The sequence below is a fragment of the Sturnira hondurensis genome, unplaced genomic scaffold (genome assembly GCF_014824575.4).
Source record: "Sturnira hondurensis isolate 20B ecotype Veracruz unplaced genomic scaffold, ASM1482457v3 Scaffold0001872, whole genome shotgun sequence".
NCBI classification, from domain to species: Eukaryota; Metazoa; Chordata; class Mammalia; order Chiroptera; family Phyllostomidae; genus Sturnira; species Sturnira hondurensis.
This window is the reverse complement of record NW_028074503.1, coordinates 30,450,338-30,462,582: the sequence shown is the minus strand read 5'-3', so window position 1 is coordinate 30,462,582 and position 12,245 is coordinate 30,450,338. Positions and strand designations below refer to the sequence as shown.

Here is a 12,245-nt window from a genome sequence, read left to right as displayed (position 1 = left end):
CTCATCAACAAAGATTAGTCCCTCAGGACAGACCCTCCCTCCCTCATGCTCCAACTTGGGGGTTCTGCTTTGCTTGTGGTTTTCTGGCCCAAACAGGAGATGCCAGACAGGCCCCGTGGTTGCTGCTGCTGCAGCAGACGGGACAGTTTCTTTACCTCCCTCTTCTCCTACCACACGCAGGGTGCATCCTGGATCAGCCTGTGATTACACATGCATCCAGCATCCCCAAATTAGGCAACACCAGTCATTGCACGTGACCACTGTTTTCTTTTTCTGGCTGCAGAGTCAAAAATAGAGCAGTGCTGACTTACCATGAGTGCTAGGATTCTTACAGTGGGGCCTCTACTTACTGAATATACAAAGGTTACCAAAACACATGGCCCTGTGTCTTTCTTCAGAAAGCAGAATGTAAATGGGAAGGGCAGGATTACCTTCAGGTCAGCATGTTGAAAGACGGCTCTGCTAAAAACCAATTAAAACAGGGGTTAAGAGTTAACTCAACACCCAACCACTGCAGGCAGACCTGAACACCTTCCCACCCAAGAGCTTCCTCTGCCCGCACAACTGGGTTATGGAGTAAGCCGCCTAACCCAGTTATGTGGCTGCGTTCTCCCCGGGGGTGTCCTTCCTTTCACCTCCAGGAATGCCTTTGGGGAGCGGGTGCTCTCCCTGAGCTGACCATCTCTGCAGATACCTGGTCTGTGGCAGTCAAAAGGCACTCAGAGCAAGGCTGGTCCAGGTCCCACCTGAGTTTTCGAGCTACTGAAATAAAACACTCAGCTAAAGAGATCACTGCAGAATTCTCTCTCTCCAACCACGCCACCACAACCAATAACCTCGAATCCAGGGGAAAAAAACCTGCCTTTTCCTTAGTTACTCCAAAGAGAAAGGGGCAAGGATCCTATTTGCTGTGTCTGGACACATGGTTGAACTTAGCGCACAAGGGCAATGTTTTCAACCAAAAAAACCCCAAAATCTTCCAAAGTGGGAGGCAAGTATATAAAAATGTGTGGTGAGGTTATTGATTTGTAATACAGCTAAACACTGGGAAGTATGCAAATGTCCCCCAATAGGGAAACGAGTAAGTCAATTATGGTATATTCTTTTTAATTATGATAAAATATATGCCATGGAAAGATTACCAACTTAACCATTTTTATTTTTTTAAAGATGTCTTTTTGGTTTATTTTTAGAGAGGGGAAGGGAGGGAGAGAGGGGGACAAACATCAATGTCTGGTTGCCTCTCACATGCCACCCCAATGGGAACCTGGCCACAACCCAGGCAAGTGCCCTCACTGGGAATCGAACCAACAACCCCTTGGGTTTGCAGGCTGGTACTCGATCCACTGAGCCACACCAGCCAGGGCACACCATAACCATTTTTAAGTGTACAGTTCCATTGTGTTGAGTCCACTCACCTTATTTCTAGTGCATCTTTTTATAGAGTACTACGCGATCGTTAAAAATAAGGCAGAGCTACTCTAAACACTGATGTGGAACAATCAGAATATACCATTTAGTGGGGAAAATCATGTAATAAAACTATACATACACACCCACTACATTAAAATTTTTTAAAAATAGCCCTGGCTGGTGTAGCTCAGTGGATTGAGCACAGGCCTGTGAAGCAAAAGGTTGCCAGTTCAATTCCCAGTCAGGGCACCTGCCTGGGTTGCAAGGCCAGGCCCCCCGTGGGGGACACCTGAGAGGCAACCACACACTGATATTTTTCTCCCACTCTTCCTCCTTCCCCTCTCTCTAAAAATATTTTTTAAAATTTTAAAAAATAAGGACATTACATTTTATATGTTTATATGTAGATAGATAAAATATACCGATATATGCAAAATTCACAGAATGGCTTGTGATAAACATGAAACATTCTGAAAAGGAAAGAACTGTTTCTCAAACTTCATCCACCAAAATGCAGGTGTATTATTTTCAAAATCTCATTATCTACATGGCGGTAGACAGAAGTTTAAATTTCCTATGAACTTAGGGAGAGTCAAAACCATCCATCTTGGCGACTGTCAGGGGTGATTTTGCACAAGCTCCACTTCCCGCTGGACGGACCTCCTTTTAACTAAAAGATCCTTGTGCTGGCGATTTACGAATTTGTCTACAAGAAATACTGGAAAGGGTCTGGGCTGAACCTGTCACCGTTAATAAACCACAGGAAAATCCACGACAGCCTCCCCTTGAACTGGGTTTTTCAAATAGCTTCCCGATGAGAAAGCCAGAAAAAAAAAAAGGCCTAAATTCCTTCACCGTTGGATGTAAACTGCCTCTTTTTTTTCTTCTTTAAACGAAGCATGTCGGTGAATGCCAGTATGTCAGAACTAAGAAACTGCTTACCTCTCCCTTTGAGTACTAAGAGCGCAGGATTCTCAGTTTGGGAGGAAGACTCCTAAGGGTTTAGAAGCTCTCCTCTGGAATTTTATCAACACCACACTTTTTAGTAGCATCTCTACAGTTCTACCTGGAAGCAAAGTATAGGTTTTCTGAACGAGAAGTGGTATTCTGAGTACAAAAAGGGGAACTTCCAAGTAATTTCTCCTTTGTCCCCTGAATAAGCCCTCTAAATTCCTGTGCATGAATCCTAAATCCTTCCTCCCTGAAATGCTCGATCCAACCAGCAGCTCTACTTTTTGCTGTTTCCTTTCTCACTTCACCAGTAATTTTTCTTTGTGTTAAATACGAAATTTAAACTATTTATAAGCTTCCCTGGCTGGTGTGGCTCAGTGGACTGAGTGCCCTCCTGCAAACCTGAAGGCTGCCAATTCAATTCCCAATCTGAGCACATGCCTGGATTGTGGGCCAGGTCTGCAGGTGGGAGGGAGAGTGCGAGGCAAGCAAGCGATGTTTCTCTCACACACTGACATTTCTCTCCCTCTCTTTCTCCCTTTCCCTCCTCTAAAAATAAATAAGTAAAATCTTTAATAAATATATACTTGCGAGCACTGTGGCGACTTCCAACATTAGGAAACACGCAAGAGAAAATGAGTTGCTGAAGGCACTTCTCCACTCCTCTGCAGAGTTTGGAGCTCAAGGACGCTTGCTTGCTTGCTTCCCTGGGAGGGCTTTCTTTTGGAATTTCACTACCCAAAGTTTAGAAGTATTGTTCTTGCTCCAAAGCAACCAGGCGGGTGGGGAGTGGGGGATTTAGCCCCTCCACCACCACTGATAATTAGCGCTGTCCAGAGACCTTTCGTCTGTCACCACTTGGCAGGGGGAGAGGGGTCACTACCGGCATCTAGTGGGTGAGAGAGAGGCGGCCAGGGATGCTGCTCCGCAGGACACCCCCACAGGAAGGAATGACCCAGCCCCAAATGCCAGTGGGGCTGAGGCTGGAGACCCTGCCCTGCAGGCACAGACTTCCTCCTCACCGTCCTGTCCGCTTCCCATCACGATAAACCCACTCCCCTTGGTCACCCACAGCAGAGCCTTCCGGTACAGAGATGGTGGCCAGTCCCCCGCTGCAGCTCACTGCCCCCACCCCCTCCCACCAACGGCGATCACGTGTGGACGAATGGGCTCCCCACAGAGTTACCACAACTCTCTCCACATTTCAAAATGAGGCCGTCACCTAATCACTACACAGTTCTCGCCGGATACCAGTTTCACCTCCAACGTGGGTGGAATTATGAAATATGGTACTTTCATCTACATATTATCGCTGAGAGCATCCCTCAAAGTTACCGTTTACAGCATGCCCACTGGCTGTTGATTACAAATAAGCTTATATAACATCTTCCTGGAGTAGACAGAAAACAAAATAACACAGAGAAAAAGAATTAATGACACTATTTCACCAATCGTTCTCTTCAAAGGGGAAGAATGGAGGACACTCTGGTACTCCTCATAAGGCCCTCTCACGGCCCATTACTTTCATCCGAGACAACCAGCAGCTTGGAGCAATGCTGGCCCAGGAATGCTCCTTCTGCTACTAAACTTCCCACCGAAAAGAGGGAAGAGGGGTTACTACGGGCTACGAATTCGGGAAATGCTGGGTTAAATACACCCACACTTCTTTTCTCAAGGCTTCCCTGAACTTCCGATGTGCATCTCCTCACAGGGATCCCCGCTGAGGGCACCACCCGAACTTATTTGAGGCTGGATGCTTTCGGGAGACTCTTGAAACAAAGTTTAAGAAAGGGTTTTCCTTGAGGAATGGTATTCGGAAACAGGAGTGCTTTCAGAGGAAAGTGTGTGAACAACTCTCCCTCCATGTTTCTCCCGGTAGTTCCCCCGTAGAGGTACCTCTGCATCAGCCCAAGGGAACAAATGTCCAACTATGGAGGAAGAAAAACAAACAGGTATTTCTAAAAGGGCTCTGCCTTCACTTCGATGCCATAAAAATGAATTCAAAACCTTGTTTGGCTGGTTCAGTGAGGACTGTGGAAAGGAAGCCCATTTGTGGTGTGAAATGCACACACACAGAAGCAGGCGCACACGCATCTGGTAAAGAAAGCAAAACCAGGAAAGGAAACAAGGGGTGTCTCAATGTTCACCTATTTTCTGCAGCCACAGCCACATCGGAGGCACGGACCAAGCAAGAAATGCCTCCCAGATCGTGACAACAGGGGGAGTAGTGGTGGATCCAGTGGCTTTGAACCTCCAAGACGTCTATCTGAGAGCCTGCTGCGGACCAGCTGTAGAAATGACACCTGTGAACCACAGTACACTGCAGGGCTTGAAAGCGTGGGCTCTGGAGCGAGACAAACTAGACTGAGTCCTGGCTCCTCCCTGTAAAAGGCACTTGGTTCCGAGCAAGTTCCTTAACTTCTTTAAGCTGGATTTTTCCAGCATAAAATAGAAATCAGATCTACCTCATGGAGTTATTACGAGCATTAAATAAAGTGATCCAGCCCTGGCTGGTGTGGCTCAGTGGACTGAGTGCCAACCTGCGAACCAGAGGGTCGCCGGTTCAATTCCCAGTCAGGACAAGTGCCTGGGTTGTAGGCCTGGTCTCCAGTAGGGGGTGCACAAGGAGCGACCACACATTGATGTTTCTGTCCCTCTTTCTCCCTTCACCTCTGTCTATAAGTAAATAAATAAATAGAATATTTTTTTTAAATCCAGATAGCTACTTACCACGGAACCTGGGATACAGTAAGTTCTTATTATTTGGAGTTATGATACCATCAAAACAAGGTCAGCAACAGGGTTCTAACACAGAGAGGGCCCTACAAGAAACCAAGCCACAACTCTGCTCCTAAACTGGTGACAATAAGACAGATGCCACCAGAATTCCCAACCACCACATGGGGTATCATGACGAGTTTCCTTCACCGAAGTGCCTCTTGTAGAAAGGCAGCCCGGCAAGGTCTTCTAAGATGCAGAACAAATTTGTCCTATCCTCTAGGACCTGAAATTAGAGCATCCTATAACCAAAGAACTTACAACTAAATTTGAAACTCCAACAGAGGTCACCAATATCCTAATGCTCAAGATTAGAGGAATAGAAAGTTTTTCTTTAATTCTATGAGTCATCTACATCAAAACCACTAAAGCGTAATTATTATTACTCAACTGCTGAGCTCTGTGTTTCATCTTTCCCCAAATTAACGCTGGCCACTTAAACTAGACTTGCATTTCACCAGCAGGATATGTACCTGTGAGGGGCCTCAAACATACACACACGCACACACATACATACACACAACACACACCCCTACCCACAAGAGGCCTCACATACACATCTGTGCACAGGCGAGACCGGAACATCAGGCATGAATTACTCCTCTCACCATTCAGCCAAATTTCCTACCCCCCGTATCTCAGTCCAATGCATTACTCAGACACTGAGCATTTACTGTGCATTTACAAAACAAAAATCAAAAACTCAACGCTGTTTTTGTGATGTTGAGTAAACAGAAAAGATTCCATTCCTACACCCACAAGAACTTGGTTCCTCTGGCTACAATACTGAAGGACGGTTAAGAGGTACAGACTGTGGGGTCCAAAAGACCAGGTATGAACACCAACCCCCACACTGACTGGCAACCTAGCCTTGGCACATCTGTTCATCTCTCGGAGCCTCAAATTCCTCAGGCATAAAAGGGGTTAAGAGCACCCACTTGTCAGGGCTGCTGTGAGACCCAACTGCTCAGAAATCAAGTGGGTCAGAACCGTTTCCTCCCCTACACTCGCCCAGGGCGACCACGTCACCCTTCAACTAATCTTCCCTGAGACCTGGGTTTCATCATTTCCTGACTCAAAAATCTCTGTCCTCATCAAAAAGCTACGCGAAACGTCCTCTGTACAATTTCTCCTCATGCCAAGTGTTTAACTTTCCCATCGTTTCCTCCTTTGACCATCCATCCCTCTTCTTTTCAACAATTCTCCCCCAAATTTATCTTTATCAAAATCTCTACTTAGATCCAATCTTTTTTTTTTTTTGTATTCTTCCCCCCACCTCTACCCTTAGAATCCAGGCAAACATCTCAGAAAGCAGTATAAAAACGAAGGACACGAATTCAATTCACTAACAGGTAAGTTATTTTCTGAGCATAATGACTTAAGGCACAGCCACAGGCCCCACCCGCAAACAGCATGGTCATGCAAAAATTCTGTGCCCCGGACTGCAAGGGAAACATAGGGAAGATAAGACAAACCGAGGAAATCCCTCTCCCACGGGGCAACAACGCCATTCTCGTGTACAACAGGAGCAGGCTCTACACGAATGCAGACCCTCTTTCACTGCCTCCGGCCTGTTAAACGTAGCTGATGAACACGTAGAAATCATTCCTCATCGCCTTTACTCACTCACTCGACAGCTCTGAGGATGTCTGCACAGAGGCGGCTATGAGATTTCGCTCATACTGCGACACCCTCCAGAAAGCATGCCACTGCAAAGTACGGGATATCCTGACCCTGGAGATGGCTAAGTGCATCTGCCTACATGATCCGTATCCTACGGACTCCCCAGGGAGTGTCTCACAAGCCCAGTGAGAACTGTCACCCATGTAGGGTTAGCAGCAACCCTGCCCTCCAAAGCCACAGCGGATTAGACCAGGACCAGGGAGATTTTCGGTCCTGAGAACCAAGAGGGGGACTGAGGCATACAGGTGATGTCTCCTCATGCTTTAAATGAGGACATGGATCCTGTCAGTAACGTGGTAATAACTAGGTACTGGATATACCAGAAGGGCACTTTGTAAAGTATGTGAGTGTCTGACCACTCTGCTATACATCCAACACTAACACAAAATAACATGGTATAAACTGTAATTTAAAAATTTTTTTCCAAATACATAAATTTTAATATGTACAATAAACAAACAAATAAATAAATAAATAAATAAATGAAGGCGGGTACGGAAAAATAAGGGCCGTGGGACAGCCATTGGCACGGAGAAGGACCACAGCTCTACCAAGGGACAGGCACAAAGACAATGTAGGGCACGCTGGGTACCCTGCAAAGGACAGAGTACACCGAGTGCAGGATGTCATCGGAGTTCCTCCTTGCCAGTCCCTGTCCAACCAGTAGTCAGTATCAAAACCTCCTCCTAATGACATATTTTACATTCTGTTTGTCGTATAAGCCTTCGAAATCTGGCCTGCGCTATACGCTCACAGCTCATCTCGGTCGGGTCCTGCCACCCTGCATGTACCCACACAGCCCTAAGGGGCTGGCGCCCACCGTGAGCGGAGCAGTTCTTCTAGACAAAGTAACTCCTCCCAGATCCCTCGGGTGCCTTCTCCACTTAATTTTCCATCACTACCCAACCCGGTGAGCAGGACAGGAATACCTGCTCGCTGTGGAGCACACACGGGAAGCGAAGGGCCAAGGGGAAGGGATGGATCAATGGGGGTAGCCAACCGGCCACACGTGCACAATCCAGTTGTTGCAAAAAACTCAGATCAGTGTCAATCCCCTCACACCAACAGGTAGGCAATGCAGACTCACTGACTGGGCTGGATTTTCCTAGAAGCAAAGACCACTGAAGTAGAGGATTATAACCACAAAATTCGCACAAGGTTCTCCACCGACAAATGAAGGTACCGCCAAGTAGGAACAAGCATGCTACCCGCCTGCCTACATTTCACCCACTTGGACCAGACGCAGGGCAGCTGGAACTGAAGACCTGCGGGCACAGCAGGAGGCACTCACTGTGTGTGTTTCTATGGAGCCCCCCCCCAAAAACCCCACTTATAAACAAGATCAAAGGAAGGCCAGGAGAAAGAACGCACTTCTAGACAGGAAAAAAAATGCCCTTCTCTGAAAACGGGGCTGCAGATTTTACAGGAAGCATATCATATACCTGGCACTCTGCTAAGCACTTTTGTATGCATTTGATCCTAATAAACCCCTCAAGAAAAAAAGTATGGCTTAGAATTTAAGTACCTCGCTCAAGGTCACTGGCAGAACAGAGGTTTGTATCATCGAGGATGAGGCAAAGGCAACCGAAAACCTCCGTAGCCTTACCCCCCGGATTTAACTGCAACATGAAGCATACTCCATTCTCAAGCTACAAGCCTCAAACCACCTCTCCCACTCTTGCTGTGTTAAATCGGCAAGTGTTCAGCAGAAGTATTCAGGATCAGCTCATCGGCGAGGACCTGGACCTGCATCAGGCCTCATTCAAGTAACTCATGGTTTCAGCTTCTCATGATATAAGGATTATAATACGAGCTGACTTGCAGACCATCGAAACACATGCGATAAATTTCGGAAAGCAGAGAGACAGTAATGATGCAACGGCCTTCGACTGGGAGCCCAGAGTACTGGGTTCTAGTCCCACACCTGCTATTCAACCCTGGTTGACCCCTCCCCCTCCACCCTAACATGCGCTCACCGTAGAAATGAGAGGCGATCACTGTAAAGGTTTGACTTTTCTCACCTAGTAAGTTTTTCAGCAATCAAATTCTTATCTAGAAAGAATTTGTTCCTCACAGAAGAAAACTATCAAAATCGATACCCATTATTAGACTCTGAGTCAGCCTCTGGAAAGCAGGGGTTTAAGGAAGGAAAAGGCTGAGTTTGAGAAAACACTCAAGAACTACACCACCTTGATTTTATCTCCAAGCCTCCGAATCCTTCAAGACGCCTGGAATCTCTAATTATGTAAAGTTGTAATAATGTTTGACTGGAAACAAAACAATGCAAAGCCTGCTTGGGACAGCTAAAAAGGCCACTGAGTTGGCCCGAAACTAGTGCTTTCAGCCTTCAGGTTTAGATTAAGCAGAATTTGCTCACACACCTCATTCTTAAATAGAACTGAGCCGACTGAAAGAATCCTTCAACCCATGTTTGTTTATTGTCAGAACAAAAGGTTTTTCTTGCCACCACTTTTCAAGTTTACTTTGATTTTTTCATCCTTTTCAAAAAATAAACAAAAACACGTCTTTGTTCCTTCTCCCTTCCAATTTATGCCTTTCTCCTAGTTCCAGTACAAGTTCCTAGTTCCAGTCTGTCTTTTCAACACGCTATTTCTAGCCCTGTCTCTGGTGTAGACACGGATTCTCCCTGCGTGATGCTCATCAGGAAAATCCGGCTAACCACAAGGGCCCATCCTGGGACTCCAACGGCTCCATTACACACTCTCACCCCGACCACCTGCCACTTCTCCCCTGGACATCACCAGCACACTTAGCACTTCCCAGGCCCTCTCTCCGCCCCTCCACCCCTGAACACCCTCCGTGGTTCCCCACGTCCACCAACTGGGTTCCCCAAGGCTGAATAACCTGGGGGTAAGGAGCAGGATCCAAATTCTGCCTCCACCACCATTCATGAGCTGGCACACCCTGGCCAGGCTGGGATCTTGGTCTCAGTTTCCCCACCAGTCCCACAGGGGACAATAGGACGCAGCTCAGCTCAGGGTTTCGGTATGAATAATGTAACACGTGGGAAGGCCCACCACCTCGGCCTGAGGGTATCACTACTGCTATTTTCTGCCTTTCAGGGATTGGCCCTCCCACTTCCTAAAGCATGAGTCTCAGGTTCTTTGGCCACTCCTACTCTGCTTTGGTTTTTATCACATAAACCATTATCCTAGGGGGCCCAGAATTCAACCCATTTCCCACCTTTTTTCTGTTATCTCAGGTCTACCTGAATCCCTCCCAATCATGACCTCCCCGCCCACACAGATCTGAGACAAGGACACACACGCCCACAGGCAACTAAACCGCAGCTTGAGCTTGCTGTATTCAGCCCCTCCACCTCCACCCTCCAAATCTCTTCTGCCTTCTAAATTCTGGATCCCAGCCATAGAAATCACTCCAGCAAGTAACCTCCAAGAGCCCCTAGCCACCCTCCTTTAGTCCTCTGTCCCTCACCAGGCACCCCCCGCTGCACACCTGCCCCCAAAGCAGCCACCACCCACCACCCCATCCCCACTGCCCACACCCTGGATCAGGCCCTGGTCTGCCCTGGTCCCATCACTGGACCTCCCTGCCTCCAGGCTGAACAGCTTCCACGTCATCCTCCCAGGGGCAAACCCAGGATCTTTGTGATTAGAAGTAAATCTCTCTCTATTTTTTAAATTGATTTTAGACAGAAAGAGGAAGGCAGAGAGAAAGACAGAAATCAGCTTGTTCCACTTATTTATGCATCCATTGGTTGCTTCTTGTACACGCCCTGACCAGGGATCAAACCTGCCACCTTGGTGTATCAAGACCACCTGGGTGTATGAGGACGATGCTCGAACCAACTGAGCTACCCAGCCCAGGCTAGAAGGCTTTCTGCCTCGACTGCCTATACAAGGAAGTCCACACACAGATGGATCGTACAGACTGACCTTCAGAAGTCTGGCCCGTGACCGCCTCCTAAGCTTCCTCTATTCGCCCACACTGCACTCTCCCAAACCGCTGGCCACACCAACCCCCTCAGTGCCCCTCCACACGCTGTTGCACAAGACCCTCCTCCCCCCCAAGTCTTGCCTGCCTTACCTATCCTTACTGGTCCTTCACAGTTTGGCTTGGAAGTCACCTCTTCAAGGGCTCCTCTCTGGACACCTGGCATTGGCCCATTCACATTCCTGCCATAGCACCTGTAAGGCTCCTTCCCACTCATTTTTCTCTGGAATTCTCTCCCTCCCGGTGCTCCCAGTGCCTAACACTCCGTAAGTATCTGTGAAGTAGGTGAAATAACCCCCAATGAAGCATCCCTCCCCACTTTTCTGGGCTCTCCCCCTCTGCATCACAACTTTGGTCTGCTGGTCCTTCCTACTTGTTCTCCCCCAGCTTTAAACACTATTTTATCCTCACGCACAAACCAAAAAAATCTACCTCCCAAATCTACCTACTTCATTGCTTTCATATTACGCAACTACTTTCACTTCCTTAAAAGGTATAAAAAGCTGAATAATAACTTCAAATATTAAAACACAACCAATATTTTGGCAGGCGATAAGTCAGACAAATTATAATTATGTTGTTTGTACAGCTGAGATTTCAACAAAGATCTTTGGTACCACTTTCCAAAATTCTGGTTCTATTAGTTTGGCGTCTTACTGAACCTGAAGACAAATGTAAAAACTAAAGTGCCAAAAGTTTCTGAGGAGTTTCAAAATAATTGCTGTAGGAAATAAAGGAGATTTTACCACTTGCAGTTTTTTGTTTCCACTTTTGGCTAATTCCGATTAGTTCTGGGTTATAAAGCATGTCATCCTGTTAGCGAGGGGTCTATTATCACGAACATCTCTCATTTGTCTTCAGATAATGTTCGCTACAATCTCCTCCTCGAAAAGCCTTAACTCAGCTGACAAGGCTAGGTCTTGTTTTGTGAGCTGTTGGAGAGCTGAACGTATTTTCATTTGAACTTCTAATTCTTATGTGCGCGCCATGCGACCCAGCCATCTCACTCCAAAGCCTTTCCCAAAGAGATACAAAAACTTACATTCAAACAGAGCCCGGTAGGCAAATGTCTCAGCAGCTTTCTTCACAATCACTGGGGATAACCCTGATGTCCTTCGGTCGGGGAGTGGGTAAAAAACTGAAGTGCACCCACAGAGAGGTCCACAACTTGACAATGAAGAAGAGCCAAACATGGACACACACAGTAAGATGGAGGGGTCTCAGATGCACTTTGCTAAGCGAAAGAAGCCATCTGTATGACCTTCTGGGAACAGGCACAGGGACAGAACAAACCAGTGGCTGCCGGGGGCTAGGGTGGGGGGAGGAGTCTGACTGCACAGGGACAGCAGGAGGGCAGTTTGGGGGGTGATGAAAGGGTTCCTTATTATGGACAGTGGTGGCTGATACACGGGGTCGTACACTAACCAAACCCAGAGAACGGTCCA

At 47.2% G+C, this 12,245-nt stretch overlaps 1 protein-coding gene and 1 pseudogene across 8 annotated transcripts in view; one reads left to right on the top strand and one right to left on the bottom strand.

Moving 5' to 3' along the window:
• The window catches only part of ZNF532 (zinc finger protein 532), a 96,544-nt gene that overhangs the window by 79,073 nt on the left and 5,226 nt on the right, over window positions 1-12,245 (bottom strand). The gene's annotated exons all lie outside the window — the stretch shown is intronic.
• Window positions 2,313-12,245, top strand: part of LOC118980230 (transcription initiation factor TFIID subunit 9-like) — an 82,942-nt pseudogene continuing 73,009 nt past the window's right edge.